We start from the raw sequence: 14,640 nt of genomic DNA on the forward strand, positions 1-14,640 counted from the left end.
GATTTTATGTATATGCTTGCAAGATGCCATGGTGCTTCACAGGGAAAATACAAAATGACGCTGGCATGATGGTGCCAGAGATAAGGTAAAGTCACCCATGTGACATTATTTTGCTTTTCACGTGAGGATATAAATATAACATTACTATATGAAATTACTACTTGGTTAATAGTAAAAAGTCACTATTTATATTTCTGCTTTTTGATTGATATAGTAAAAAGAGAGAGAGTATACATTCAAATGATCCTTGAAAGCAAAATGGAAGAGAAACAGCAGTTAATACCAGCCTGTTTTCCTGAAAGCATTATTATTTGTTGCATCAAAAAAGTACAATCTTTAATCATTTCATCCGTCACACAATTCCCATTCTGACAAGGCAAAATTTGCAAAGAATCTGCACAGTAAAATTGTCCAGTGGCTGCAGCAGCGAACAGGAGAAAATGTTAAAGTGAAAGGAATATTAAATCAATGGCCTGGAAACAGTATAGCTTTGAATGTTACCTATTCATACCTATTTTTTAAAGTGAGAATATTTTAAAGTAGCAATATCCTTTTGAAGAATAAAGATATGTTAAATATTTAATTTTTTGAGACTATAAAGAAATTATCAAGAAAAAAAGTGTGAATAAATTTTCTCCTTACAGAAATATCTGAAGTTTAGGTTATTCCAAACCATCAATATTTCTACTTATCCTTCAACTAGAACTTTGTTTACTTATAAATAATTTTGATCCTTTCAATTACCATAAAGCCCAGAGCCCCTAAAAGAAAAGCTTGTTTCTATCAAACTAGAATAAGAATCCTGTTGTTGTTGTTGTTTTTAACATCTTTATTGGGGTATAATTGCTTTACAATGGTGTGTTAGTTTCTGCTTTATAACAAAGTGAATCAGTTAAGAATCCTGTTTTTTAAAATCAGCCATCTCCTCCCCATCTATATTCATATTCACACCAAGATGTACTTGTTTATCTCCAAACACATCATGCTCCTTATGCGCCTTTCTAGATTTTGCATATGCTATTTCCCAGGCTATTTTAGAAGGCCTTCTGCTGCCTCCCTAAAGACCTACTCATTTTTAAATACTCAGCTCAAATGATCTCCACAAGCATCTCTCCTTAACCTCTGCAGTTACAGTACTTCCCCATGTGCTCCCATAGCACCTCCTTCATTCCACTGTTGTGTATTTTATAACATGACCATAACCATTCACCACCTGTCTATCTGTCTATCCCCCAGTAGACTCTCTGTAAGCCAAAAGACTGGGCAGTACCATGTCTAAAAGAATTGATAATGAAATGAACAGCTATGGAAAATTATGGTGAACGGCTCTTATCCTTCTGCAAAAGATCCAAACCTTAAGGTCTACTACTTCCTCCAGATTTGTGTTATTTATTTATTTTGCATATTGATTATTTATTTATTTGGCTGCGTCAGTCTTAGTTGTGGCACACGGGATCTTTTGCTGCAGCTCCTGGGCTTCTCTCTAGTTGTGGTGGGCGGGCTCCAGTGTGCTCCGGCTCAGTAGTTGCGGCATGAGGGCCTAGTTGCCCCACGGCATGTGGGATCTTAGCTCCCCAACGAGGGATCAAACCCTAGTCCCCTGCATTGGAAGGTGGATTCTTAACCACTGACCACCAGGAAAGTCCCCAGATTTGTGTTATTTATAAATTAGTATAAGAAAATCAAATTTGGTGTGTATATTATGTATATTATCAATTTTCAAGGTTGAGCTAACAGATTTTTCCCAAGGGAAGAAACACATCTCTACAATTGATGTCCAAAACAAGTGCTTTTGATTCACACGTCTGTTAAATGTATATGAACATTCATACTTAACAGATATTTACCAAAAAAAAAAAATTCCCCTATTTAGATTATGATTCATCCAAAAAATAGGAAGCACAAAAGAAAAAAAAAGCATACCACAGAGAGCTTATAGGGAAAGTAGGTGTGGTTACTGAACACCACAATTCATGCCTTTCAATGTCAGAAAGTGCTTAATTGAAACAATATAGACTAAACCTCCACTGTAAACTGGAACCATGTGTGCAGTTAGTTATGATTGCCACCTACAATGTCCGGTCAAAAGAAACAGAAAGGAAGTATGAGAGGTAAGTGCATAACGCAGCAGAAACATCTATACACAAAACTTATCCATCAGTGCCACTAAGGTAATTTGCACAGATGGCGAGGGGATTTAACAGGTATCCAATTTCTAGACGTATACTCCATGCTTTATGAGATCACAATTTCATTTCATCTTTATAGCCACCCTGTGAGATAGCTATTGTTAACCTCAATTTCATGATTTAATGATTTCTGATAAGCTCAAAAAGAAAAATGTGACCTCACTTGTCCCATGTACCCCGTCTCACTCAATGGGCAACGGCCTGAGTCCTCTAAGCCTGCACCACAAATCAGGCACTAGGGATACAGGTATACCCAGGGTGACCACTCATCCGGGTCTGCCTGGAACAGCAATGGTTTACATTGTTATCACAGCATAATTACCAACAGTACCATGTTTCACTCTCCAAAGTGTCTGGTTTGAACAATTATGTAGTCTCCTTAAGTAATAAAAGAGTGAAAGTCTACTTACATAAAAATATATCTAGCCTGTGTCTGAAACAAGACTGAAGCATTTGGGAAAAATGACACTATTTTAATAAAAATGATGACAGCTATCATTCATTGAATTTTTTATATACAAAATCCTTTACATATATAATTTATTCTTACCCAACATTCAAGTGAGAAAACTGCATTTTAGAGAATTCAAGGTCACACAGTTAACAATGGGTTAAGCTGATTGGTACCCAGATTGATGAATACTGATGATATGTGGCAATTTCTGAAACTACAGATACACACAGCTCTTTGGGACATCCTGGAAGGAAGGGATAAGGATGAAATGAGGGGCCAGGAAGGCTACCAAGGGTGTCTTTCTTGCAAAGTGAGTCTCTTTCCTCTAACTCCTTGGTCTTTAGTGGAACCACTAAGTGGGGTTGTGTGCACACGTCTGAAATAGAAACCACTTTTAAAAGAAGCAGGTTTAACACTGGGCAAAAGTGAAGACCATACACAGAGGCAAGTCAGACAGATGAAGGGATGCTCACTTGACACAGGACTCTAGATTGAGCAAGATCACGGGGAGATTTTCATAAGTTTTGAAACTGGAGGTTCAGGATAAGTTTCCCTAAATTTCTGAGAAGCAAGTACACCCCAGCTGAAATGTAAAAGAGAGGAAGAGGGCTTCCCTGGTGGCGCAGTGGTTGAGAGTCCGCCTGCCGATGCAGGGGACGCGGGTTCGTGCCCCGGTCTGGGAAGATCCCACGTGCCGCGGAGCGGCTGGGCCCGCGAGCCATGGCCGCTGGGCCTGCGCGTCCGGAGCCTGTCCTCCGCAACGGGAGAGGCCACAACAGTGAGAGGCCCGCGTAACCCATAAAAAAAAAAAAAAAAAAAAAAAAAAAAGAGAGGAAGAGTGAAAGAGATGGAGTGTATAAGTTCAGCTGTTGATATAACATGGTATTACTTGGCAGTAAAAACTTTGTTTTTCCCATCTGATGTGAACCCTTTTTACTTGGTGAGACTATATGTTCCTTAAAAGCAGAAACCATGAACTCCATCCTCTTCTGTAACTTTCACAAAATCCACTTTAGATAAAAGAAACTGCCTTTGCAAAATTAGAAAGAGGGTTATAACATTATTACTACCTTAGTAGATCTTAAAAACAAAAAATGATTTTGTATATTCTCCCTATTGCATTCAGGTAGATGTAGGCACTGCCTCAATTTACTGGGATAGAAACCAGGTCATAGAGAACGACTCTACTAAAACGATAGTCACCGGTGCAATCAGGAGGAGATGCGATCACAGTCTCACGTAATTACATACTAAACTCATTTTTACAAACTCAGACACATGGAAGAATGCAAACCAGCAATAAATATTCACTGAACTCTGACTAATTCAACGTGTAATCTGATAATCATATCTGCCTTTAAGATTATTCTGGCAATTAAAGGAGTCAACCTGCAAAGAATCCTGTGTAACACACACACACACACACACACACACACACACACAGCTACAAATTAAAAAAATAAATAAATACATGTTCTTTGTACATGAAGATACCCAAGAAACTGTTAACAATGGTTACCTTTGATTGATGAAAGGTAAACAAATCCATTAGCATAACTGAAAAAAACAAAGTCACCATTAAGAGCCATATTCAGGAAAAACAGCACAAGTAAATTAAACAAAATAATACTTAAGACTTGAGAGGCACAGTATCTCTGTGAAAGAGGAGACGGGATAGAAGGGAGACTGGTTATTTCCTAAAAATTCCTTAAATTTCCTGCTCAGATATAATCATTGTAAACAAAACAGTGGAGTCAATGGGGAAGTGGAGCAGAGATAAATAATAAATCAAAATATCTGGAATTAAAATAAATGTCCTAGTTCTCTCATTTAATCTATAAAGACTTTAACTTTGATTCAATGTCATTGGCAATCAATATTTGAACATTTAAGCTGCTGTGACACTTGATATAATAGGCACAGGGAAAGGGCTAAGATTTAAACCTAGGGACACACTGCTCTTTATCATTCCCAGGGATGCTGGACCCTACCCTTTCAGGGAACATGATCCCAGATACACAGGTATATACCACAGTCTAATATGAATGGTAGCCTGGAAATGCAGTCTGTTCAACCCTGCCCAGAGACTGATGATCTTGATTCATTACTTGACTCTGTGTATAGTCCATCTCAATAAATATATCTTTATGGTAATTTTTTTCAATAAGGCATATGATGAAATCTTAGACATTTGGTCAATCTTAGATTAAAAAAAATCTTTCAAATTTCTGAATACAAACACATTTGTTTTAGAGAATCTGTAATAATAATGTAATATTAATAATAATTATTATTTTCCTATAATTCTACCACTTGGAGATAATCATCAACACTTTTGTATATTACCTCCTTGTTTATTTTCTGCATAAATACAGTTAAAAAATACAAGATTATAATTTATATTACATCCTTATGCTGTCACTTTTTAGATTACTATCATTTTTCCATTCATTAAATAGTAAAAAATAAAACTATCTACAGATAAAGAAGCAGGTAGACAGACAGATTCCATTATTGGCTACAGAGTACTAGTCTACCTTCTAGGTGCATTATATGAGCATTTTGATCTTTCTTACTTCTCCCACTGCCAACATTACGAATTACATGTGTCTGCGTATGTTACATTTTATGTACAGGTCACTCATATATATGTCATGTACATGTTTTTTTAATCTTTAATAATGTGATATACTAAATACATTAAAATTAAACAAATCTTTAGATCTACATCTGTTTGTATTCTTTTTTTTTTTTTTTCTTTTTTTCAGTACGCGGGCCTCTCCTCTCACTGTTGTAGCCTCTCCCGTTGCGGAGCACAGGCTCTGGACGCGCAGGCTCAGCGGCCATGGCTCACGGGCCCAGCCGCTCCGCGGCATGTGGGATCTTCCCGGACCGGGGTACGAACCCGTGTCCCCTGCATTGGCAGGTGGACTCTCAACCACTGTGCCACCAGGGAAGCCCCATGTTTGTATTCTTTTTTAAACTAGTAGGAACTACTAACTAATTTTTATTTTTATTTTATACTGCAGTATAGTTGATTAGCAATGTTGTGTTAGTAGCAGGTGTACAGCGAAGTGATTCAGTTATACATATACATGTATCTGTTCTTTTTCAAATTCTTTTCCCATTTAGGTTATTACAGAATATTGAGCAGAGGTCCCTGTACTATACAGCAGGTCCTTGTTGGTTACCTATTTTAAATGTAGCAGTGTATACATGTCAATCCCAGACTCCAAAGAAGACATACAGATGGCCAAGAGGCGCAAGAAAAGATGCTCAACATCGCTAATTATTAGGGAAATGCAAATCAAAACTACAGTGAGATATCACTTCACACGAGTCAGAATGGCCATCATCAAAAAGTCTACAAACAGTAAATGCTGGAGAGGGTGTGGAGAAAAGGGAACCCTCCTACACTGTTGGTGGGAATGTAAATTTGTACAGCCACTATGGAGAACTGTATGGAAGTTCCTTAAAAAACTAAAAACAGAGCTACAAACTAATTTTTTAAATTGGGTGTTGATTATTTTCTTACTGATCTTAAGTAGTTCTTTACATATGGGTATTAACTTTAGTTATATATATGATAATATATATATACATTATATAGAATACTTTTTTGTGATTTGACATATGCAATTTTTAATCATTTTATTTTTAATGTAATTACATATATGAATCATTCCTTTTTAAATCTTTGCATCTGTATTTTAGTTTAACTTTCCCTAAACCCAAAATCAGATATTTATGAACATTCTCTTCTAGTATATTTATTACATTTTTATATTTATAATTTTTAATCAATAAGACATTCTTCTTGGCTTTCTATTCTGTTTCAAGTATTTGTCTACTTTATTACTTTTTACAGTTGGAGAATATAGCCAATATTTTATAATAGCTTTAAATGGAGTATAATCTATAAAAAAAAATGAATCACTAGACTGTACATCTGAAACTAACAATATTCTAAATCAACTATACTTCAATAAAAAAATTCTCTCCTTGACTTCTGATAACTTGACTGTAATGCATCTTTCTGTGGATTTCTTTGGGATTATTTTATTTGGGATCCTTTTTTTGTGTGAATTTTTGAACTTTATTTTTTTTATACAGCAGGTTCTTACTAGTTATCCATTTTATACATTAGTGTATATGTGTCAATCCCAATCTCCCATTTTAATTACTATCTTTATATAAATATGTTTTGGCTCTTATCTTATAAATACGAAATTCAGAATCATTGACCTGTGAAAATTTCCTGCTGAGATTTTCATTATATTAAACTTACAAATCAATATAAAGAGATCAAAAATAATTAATGAATTGTCTTCCATACTGAGTCTCTGCACCCTGAGAGAAAAGTTTAATGGTTTTCTTCCTAAATACCATTTGCATTTCTCACAACAGCATACTTTTTGTTGCTACTATGAATGGGCTCCTTTTTTCTCACATTTTGGAACTAGTTATTATTACTATATACATCATGATATTTCCATTATTTACAATGGAACTTTACTACATTCTATTATTTTTAGTTCAGCGTCTTTGTGATTTTTTTCATTATCTACAAAGAAAGTTATCCTCCTTTCCAATAGTTCTTTCTCTTACTCCTTTTTCTTTTCTTAATACACTAGCTAGATATTTCAAAGCTACGTTAGATTGTAGTGATGACAGCTGGTATGTTGCTAACTCTAACAGGAGATAAAATTTTTGTGTTTCACCATTATTAGTATTTTGGCTATTAATAGCTGGATCCCGATTTTGTTTATAAAATTATAGATACTTCCTATAAAATAGAAAGAGTAAATATCTCGAAACTGTGAGATAATGGGTGATTTTATTTTCCTTCACATTTTCACAGTTATCTAGGATTTCTAAATCTACCTTTCTATATTTTAGAATTCAAATTTTATTGATTTATGTTTTTAAAAACATCATCCATTTGATTAAGTTTCTCAAACATATGTGGAAAAGATCTACAAAAGTATTATTACTTTTCAATTACAGGTAACTACAGTTAGATCCCATAACTGCTAATTTTGTATATATTTGTAAAATTAGACTAGCCACAAACACTTCCAACTTACTTTCCAAGTTTCCTAAAATGAATGGACACACACATCCTTAACTCACTATTTCTCTTAATGTTCCTTGCTTCAGGAGAACATTTTTAACTCCGAATAATCTTGGTTAGCAATCAGTATCTTGCAGAAGGCAAGAGAGAAGCAAACCCTAAAAAGTTTTCTCTTTAGAAATAACATTGCACTGTTCCTTGTAAAAGACAGCAAATCTAAAGATAATGTCTGGATACAAATTTCTCAAAGTAAACTTATTCTGCTAATAAAAATGATACTTCATCCTTTTTATTAAAATACATTCATGCTTATTAAGACTATAGTACGAGATGCCATAAAATAAAATATTAACAATTTGATATTAGGAAATTCATAACATTCCCAGATCAGAGTTCCATGAAAACCAGATTCTAATACTGTTAATATTAAGACTGGCATGTTAATAAATGTTTGTGGCAATCTCTTCAAGTCTTCATCAAATCCTGTTTCTTTCATATTTCGTTAAGTAACCACTATACTGAACCTGTCTTACCATCTGAAATAGTTTGAGATATATTATCAGAAAAATATATCAACTTCCAATACAAGCAGCTAAATTTTTCATTTTTACTCTACCAGGGAAGTTTCATAGCGCTAAAAAATGCAAACTGCTACCCATTTTCTAAAAACAGAAATGAAATAATCAGGTCACAATAGATGGCTTCTTTCTTGGAGAGAAAAAAAAAAGATGATGATGAATGCAACTGGAATGTTTATTGTCACTGAAATTCTTCAGGCCTGGATTCCAAGTACATGTCTTGATGCAGGTTACTATGACAACTTAAATTACAGAAAATATCCCTCTTTCTATGAAGTTGTTTTCTCCACAAGGCCATTTCAAGCCTCCTAAAATCTGTATGCATGGATTACTTATAACAACAAAAAACATCTCTTCACAAGTTTTATTCAGAAATGCCCCCATCTAAACCCTTAAAACCAAGAACAAGCATATAAAAATAAATTCCATTAAATCTACACGGGACAGAAAACCTAACCTGAAAATACACGTACAAAGCTTAAAATATAAAATGTTGAGAGTACTCTGAAACTACTCCCCATTACCAGAAGCACAGGGTGTATTACCACCATATGCTTCATTACAGAAACTATGGGAAATCACTTGCAAGGCAGTTGTTAAAGAAGATTATAGAACTAAGCCTTGTTTACCATTATTTTCCCCTCACTAATGCTTTTTCCAGGAAAGTACCAGAAAAGGAGGGTGGGAGGATATTGCAGTCCTATTTAGAAGAGAAAGAGAAACAAATAAGCAATCTGTAAAATCTAAACTTGTTTTACCTAATCTGTCTTTTACACAAAACATGGGCTTTATGGTTTGCTCTCACACAGCTTCAATTTTATAAACCTAACAAAAATGCCTTGTGATAACAGTGTGAATTATTCTCTATCCTCATTCTCTAAGAGAAGAATGGCTTGGGAATAATTGCATCACTATGGAGAAATGTGATTTAGTACAGATATTCTGATTTTAAGACAGTAAAAATTTAAAGTAGCTCCTTAAAAAAAAAAAGGTAGTTTTACAATGTAGCAATACTAAGAATTTTCAATGCTGCTTTTGCTGCTCATCAAAGTTAACATAACTAAAAATTAAATGCTTCCTTTTGAAAGGCTTAGGGAACTCATATACCCTGTTGGTATGAGTAAACTGGCTCAGTATCCAGCATAGGCAAAAAAGTGTTGTAAGTTCAAACAAAGCTTTATTTAAAAAAGAAAAACAGAGCAGTACGCTAAATGCTAAAGGAGTCTCTTTGCTGTTGAAGTCAAGAATCAGACTGTTACCGAGCATTTGAGAATAGCAAAAAATGAAAACTCCTCGGCAGTAAACTCCAAGCAACTCATATACCCCTCTCCTACCTGTATTAGTAAATAAGTACTAGTGTTCCAAGAGAAACAAAATAACTGAAGTGTTCAAAGCTAAAACTAAAATTTCAGTGACTATCCAATCATGGAGGAGAACTTTGGTCAATGGAGCTACAGAATACATTTTTTCCTTATGCTTTTCTTCTTTTGACTGTATTACAAATAGCAGGGCTCAACTAGGATTTTTCAGCTCTCACATGGATGTCATGAAATCACCTTATTAGAATCAGACTATCTTTTATTCTCAACACTTGGAGACTTTTAGTCATGGTTTTCCCCTAATGCTCGAGCAACGTAGCAGAGTCCACAGGAGAACTGAACCAGTGAGGACATGAACTTGTGTTTTTAGGAATCCGCTCCTTCCACAGAGTCTAGCAATTACTAGAAGGCTCTAAGGGGAAATTAATTTATGTGAGACCTTCAAAATTCATCACCTGGGCAAAAATGCAAGCGCATAACTTTTGCAAGTGAGGGACTAAGGAATTTATGTGACAGCACACTGGTTGGTGCCCTTAAAGAGTTTATTCACCTGTAAAGTGTGAACCGTTTATTCATAAGTCATTCACTTACTACAAACAAGGTCAAATTATTTCCCCTCCTGAGACCAATAAGTCACTTTAATGTTCAAGAGACAAGAGACTATACACATCAAGCATACAAAAAGCAAGTGGAGAATAATTTAGTTGTATATTCCCTCCTCAAGGGATTTTGTGCCCCCTTTATTTAATGAAGCCTATTATTGACACTGTTAGAGATGGAAGCTCAAACTACAGGATATATTTCAGACTTACCAAGACCTTCTAACCTTTCACTGTTAGAAATACTCCACTGTTTTAAAAGAGGCTGCCGATTTGAAGCATTGGTAGAACAGTGCTCAGGAAGCCCAAGACTGGTGATACACCAGTTTGCAAAATTTTGCCTCAGACGCCAAATTTGAATCTCGAATTTGTAACATAGTGGCAACTACTGCTAACTACACTTTGTACTTATTTAAATAAAGGGTTTATAAATGATGATTCACCAGTGAACACAATCTCTGAAAGTCTCCCAAGACTTTGAAAAGTTTTCTTAAAAAAGTCACTGTAAGTGATACGCTTATAGGATGTATGCAAGGAGTACAAATTTTCAGACTCACCTTGCCATGCTGGAGTCCCCAAGTGGGAGTAGTGTGAGGTAGTCTTGAGGAAGGGTAGAGCACCAGACAGGTATTCTAGGAGGAGCTACACAGCACCTGAAAAGGTACACAGTGTCCTTACAGTCCTGGCTAATTTTTATCTTAGAAATGCTACATCACCCCATTTTAACTTCTAATCAAAGAGCAAAATATACAAGCTTTTAGCTTCAAATGGTTTTTCCAAAACAATTTTTCCTCCCCGCTTGGGCCCTCTCCGCTAGTCATTTGAATTGCAGTACTTGTGGGGTAGATTTGTTTGGTTTGGTTTGAATTAGTATTTTTGTGCCTTTGAAAAAGGAATTTTAGTTGTTTCTTTAAAAGGTTATTTGATGGGCCCGTGGTGTTCTAGGAAAGACTTTGTGCCGCCTTTTTCTCCTGACCAAAGTTCCCTGCAATACCACAATAATTTCTTGAAAGCAGTTTAGCAGTTAGACATTTGGAAAATTGCCTAAAGCCAGGGCCTAAAAATGAAGTTGAAGTTGAAGAGAACTCAGGTTTTCAGTCTTAAAAAATAAAAACAAAAACATGCCGCATTCTTCCTTGATGAGTACAACTGACAACCATTGGCTAGCCTAAGAAAGAGGGTAACTTGGCACCAGTTCTTTTGACCATTCTATTGCATGATACTGTGAGAATGTGAAACTCTGCCATGACATTAGTTATAAAGAAAGCCAAAGAAAGAAATCTTGGCCACAAGACAGGAATTGACGCAATTCTTATGTCTGCCACATTCAGACTATGCCCTTAATGCAGATGTTTCTGCATTTATTTATAGAAAGGTTTACTTTAGTAACAAGACCATCTTCCATTAACCATATTTTTTTAATATACCAAGACACTGAACTACTTTTATTATGAATAGGAAACACCACCCCCAAAAGTGAACAATTCTTAAGTTCTTAGCTATGAAATAATATGAAATATCAAATTAGAAATAGTGTAAGGGGATTTCCCTGGTGGTGCAGTGGTTAAGACTCCATGCTCCCAATGCAGCGGGCCTGGGTTTGATTCCCGGTCAGGGAACTAGATCCCACATGCATGCCACAACTAAGGAGCCTGCGAGCCACAACTAAGACCCGGCACAACCAAATAAATAAATATTAAAAAAAAAATAGTGTAAGGAGAAAGAACTGGTGGACCCCAAATGTGATGCAAGCTATCAGAAAATATATACATTGGTTGGATTCTTCTCTCACCATGGTGTGTCAGCTTAGATTTTTCTCCCTCTTTCTTAACTCTATAGTTCTTCCAGGATACTTTGTAGCAATCTGAGTCTAAAGCATCACCTTCCACTGGAACCCAAAGGTCTAGGAGGAGCTTCAAGCTGTGACAAGACTCCCAATGGATTCATCTGAGGTTAACCCAACCTGGACCCTGGAGTCTCCTCAAATGTCCATTGATGAAAATTCCCAGGCAATTCCAGTTGCCTCTCAACCTATGCCTGAAGTATTAATAAAGAACCTCTGTAACTTGACGCTCAACCCTAGTATCAAATTGTCATTCATTCTACCAGAATGTCTACCTCAACCAACTGGGCGGTTACTTGGTGAAAACATACCCTATAGGAGAGGGGTGAGGACTGTGCTAACTGATCAGAGAGATAAGATGGAGGGGCTGATCCAATCTATTAAAAAAACGCTATGGCAAAGGAGTTCCTTGGTCTGACTCTCAAAGAGAACCACAGCAGAATGACACTGAGACTCGATCAAGAGAGCAAAGATTTAGATGTAGCTGTCGTTTTTGCCGGTTTCGTAGAGATCCTTCTGAGGATAATTTTTTTAAATTAATTAATTAGTTAACTATTTATTTATTTTTGGCTGCATTGGCTCTTTGTTGATGTGAGTGGGCTTGCTCTAGTTGTGGCAAGCGGGGGCTACTCTTCGTTGCGGTGCACGGGCTTCTCATTGTGGTGGCTTCTCTTGTTGCGCAGCATGGGCTCTAGGCACGCAGGCTTCAGTAGTTGTGGCACGCGGGCTCAGTAGTCGTGGCTTGTGGGCTCTAGAGCCCAAGCTCAGTAGTTGTGGCACACGGGCTTAGCTGCTCCGTGGCATGTGGGAATCTTCCCGGACCAGGGCTCGAACCCGTGTCCCCTGCATTGGCAGGCGGGTTCTTAACCACTGTGCCACCAGGGAAGCCCTCTGAGGATAACTATGAGAATTATTACAACAATAAGTATTACAGTAATTATTACGACAGACACAGAGTTGAAGGAGCCATAAACCTTATTCTTGTACTATTTTTTCATGCTGGTAATTTTAGGATCATTATGAAGCAGCTTGGGAAAGACTGTGTACCAGTATTTTGATATCCTATAAGTTCTGTGATGTCTTTTTTTCTTGCATCTCTTTTCTACCTTAATACAGTAACTTACAAGGAATCTATGTAGCTTGCATTTGAATGACTTGAATATACTTTAGTTCCACTTTGTGAAACAAATTAACTTGTGTGGAAGGAAAGTGAAGAAGACGTTGGGTGACTTGGCCACAGCACTGTTAGAACAGCATGTTGAATTGTAACAAAAATTTTTGATGTGCTGTTTTGAAAAAAAAAAAAGAAAGAAAATATATACATATATACATTTCAAACACAACTGAGGAAGCGGGAAGTCAGTCCAAAGTTTTCCCTTCCAGAGCCGGGTTCTCCCTGCTCAGCTTCTACAGCCCTGGACGGAGACACTGTTTCCAAATCTGGTTACTAGACAAGTACTTCGTATAAGTTAATAGTTGTTATAAAAATGCCATTCATTTCCAGATTACTTTTTCCATGGTGTCATAGCTGCAAGTGTAAAAGTGCATGAGTGCATGCTTCTAAGTTTTAAAAGAGAGAGAGTAGCAGTCACATTAAAATATTTTTCTAATGAAAATGAATAGGCTTTAAGCCAACTAGATACCATAGAATTCCTGTTTCATCCTCTTCTATTAGATGGGTTAGAGCCATCTGGCTTCAACTAGACCTACCTCCTAAAGAAGCTAGAAGACAGACACATTTGAAGCTGATGCACCTTTGGTAAAAGAGCCTGTCCACGGACCATTATATCATCCAAAAAGTGAGGAAGGGTCAACTCTGCTGGGAGAGAGGACTGGCAGAGGACTGGGCGGCGAATTCAGAACCATGTGAGAAGAGGCGAAATAGACTAACCACCCTGATTCCCACCTTGGGCCTAGAAGCTATCTGGAATCCAGTTTGGTTGGCAAAGGGATTCTTATTTATCTAATTCAAAATTTCTTTTCCTATCCATCTTTTCTTCTTTAAAGCCTCACCACTCTTTTAAGTTTTGTTTTCAAGAAAGTTTTTTGGAAATGGGAAGTGGGCACCTGAAAAGTAGTTTCTAGAATTGACATAATCGTCATCTTCTTTTGTCCATAAGATAACGTTATCACTACCAGAGCCAGACACTTAAAGGCCAAGATGATTATGGTGCTCATTCCCTCATATATAATTCAAAGTGACACTAACTTACATATATGCTGACATTAAAATCTCTCCTTTTCAGGTTTTTATAACTGTAAAATTCTGGATGAGTCGAGGCTCTTTAGGATAGGACGGCACGTGTCCTAGTTCTGCCGGTGGCCTAGGAATGTGGGAAATGCCACCCCCGACAGGAAGGACTCAGTCCTCAGGACTCAGCTCTGATAAACCTCTCCTCACCTCTCTAGTCCCCAGTGAGGTCTCAATCGTCTCCCCAACAATTACTGCAACCATCCTAACTATTCAATCCATCGTCCACCCTTTAGCCAGACCACTTTAAAAAAGCAAACAAAAAAAGAACAAATCCTATCATTCTAGGGTTTTTAAAAGCCTCCACCAAAGAAGTTCAAACTTCTTTAGTTT

At 36.6% G+C, this 14,640-nt stretch overlaps 1 protein-coding gene across 3 annotated transcripts in view; it reads right to left on the minus strand.

Moving 5' to 3' along the window:
• RASSF8 (Ras association domain family member 8) overlaps positions 1-14,640 on the minus strand; it is a 131,007-nt gene that overhangs the window by 78,612 nt on the left and 37,755 nt on the right. For 2 of the 3 annotated variants that reach the window (XM_032646523.1, XM_032646524.1), the window contains exon 2: positions 10,771-10,866. The exons of the other annotated variant lie outside the window; for it this stretch is intronic. The gene's annotated coding sequence lies outside the window, so the exon portion shown is untranslated. The remainder of the gene's footprint in view (positions 1-10,770; positions 10,867-14,640) is intronic. 3 annotated transcript variants of the gene reach the window in all.

This window comes from Phocoena sinus, chromosome 10, assembly GCF_008692025.1.
Source record: "Phocoena sinus isolate mPhoSin1 chromosome 10, mPhoSin1.pri, whole genome shotgun sequence".
NCBI lineage: Eukaryota > Metazoa > Chordata > Mammalia > Artiodactyla > Phocoenidae > Phocoena > Phocoena sinus.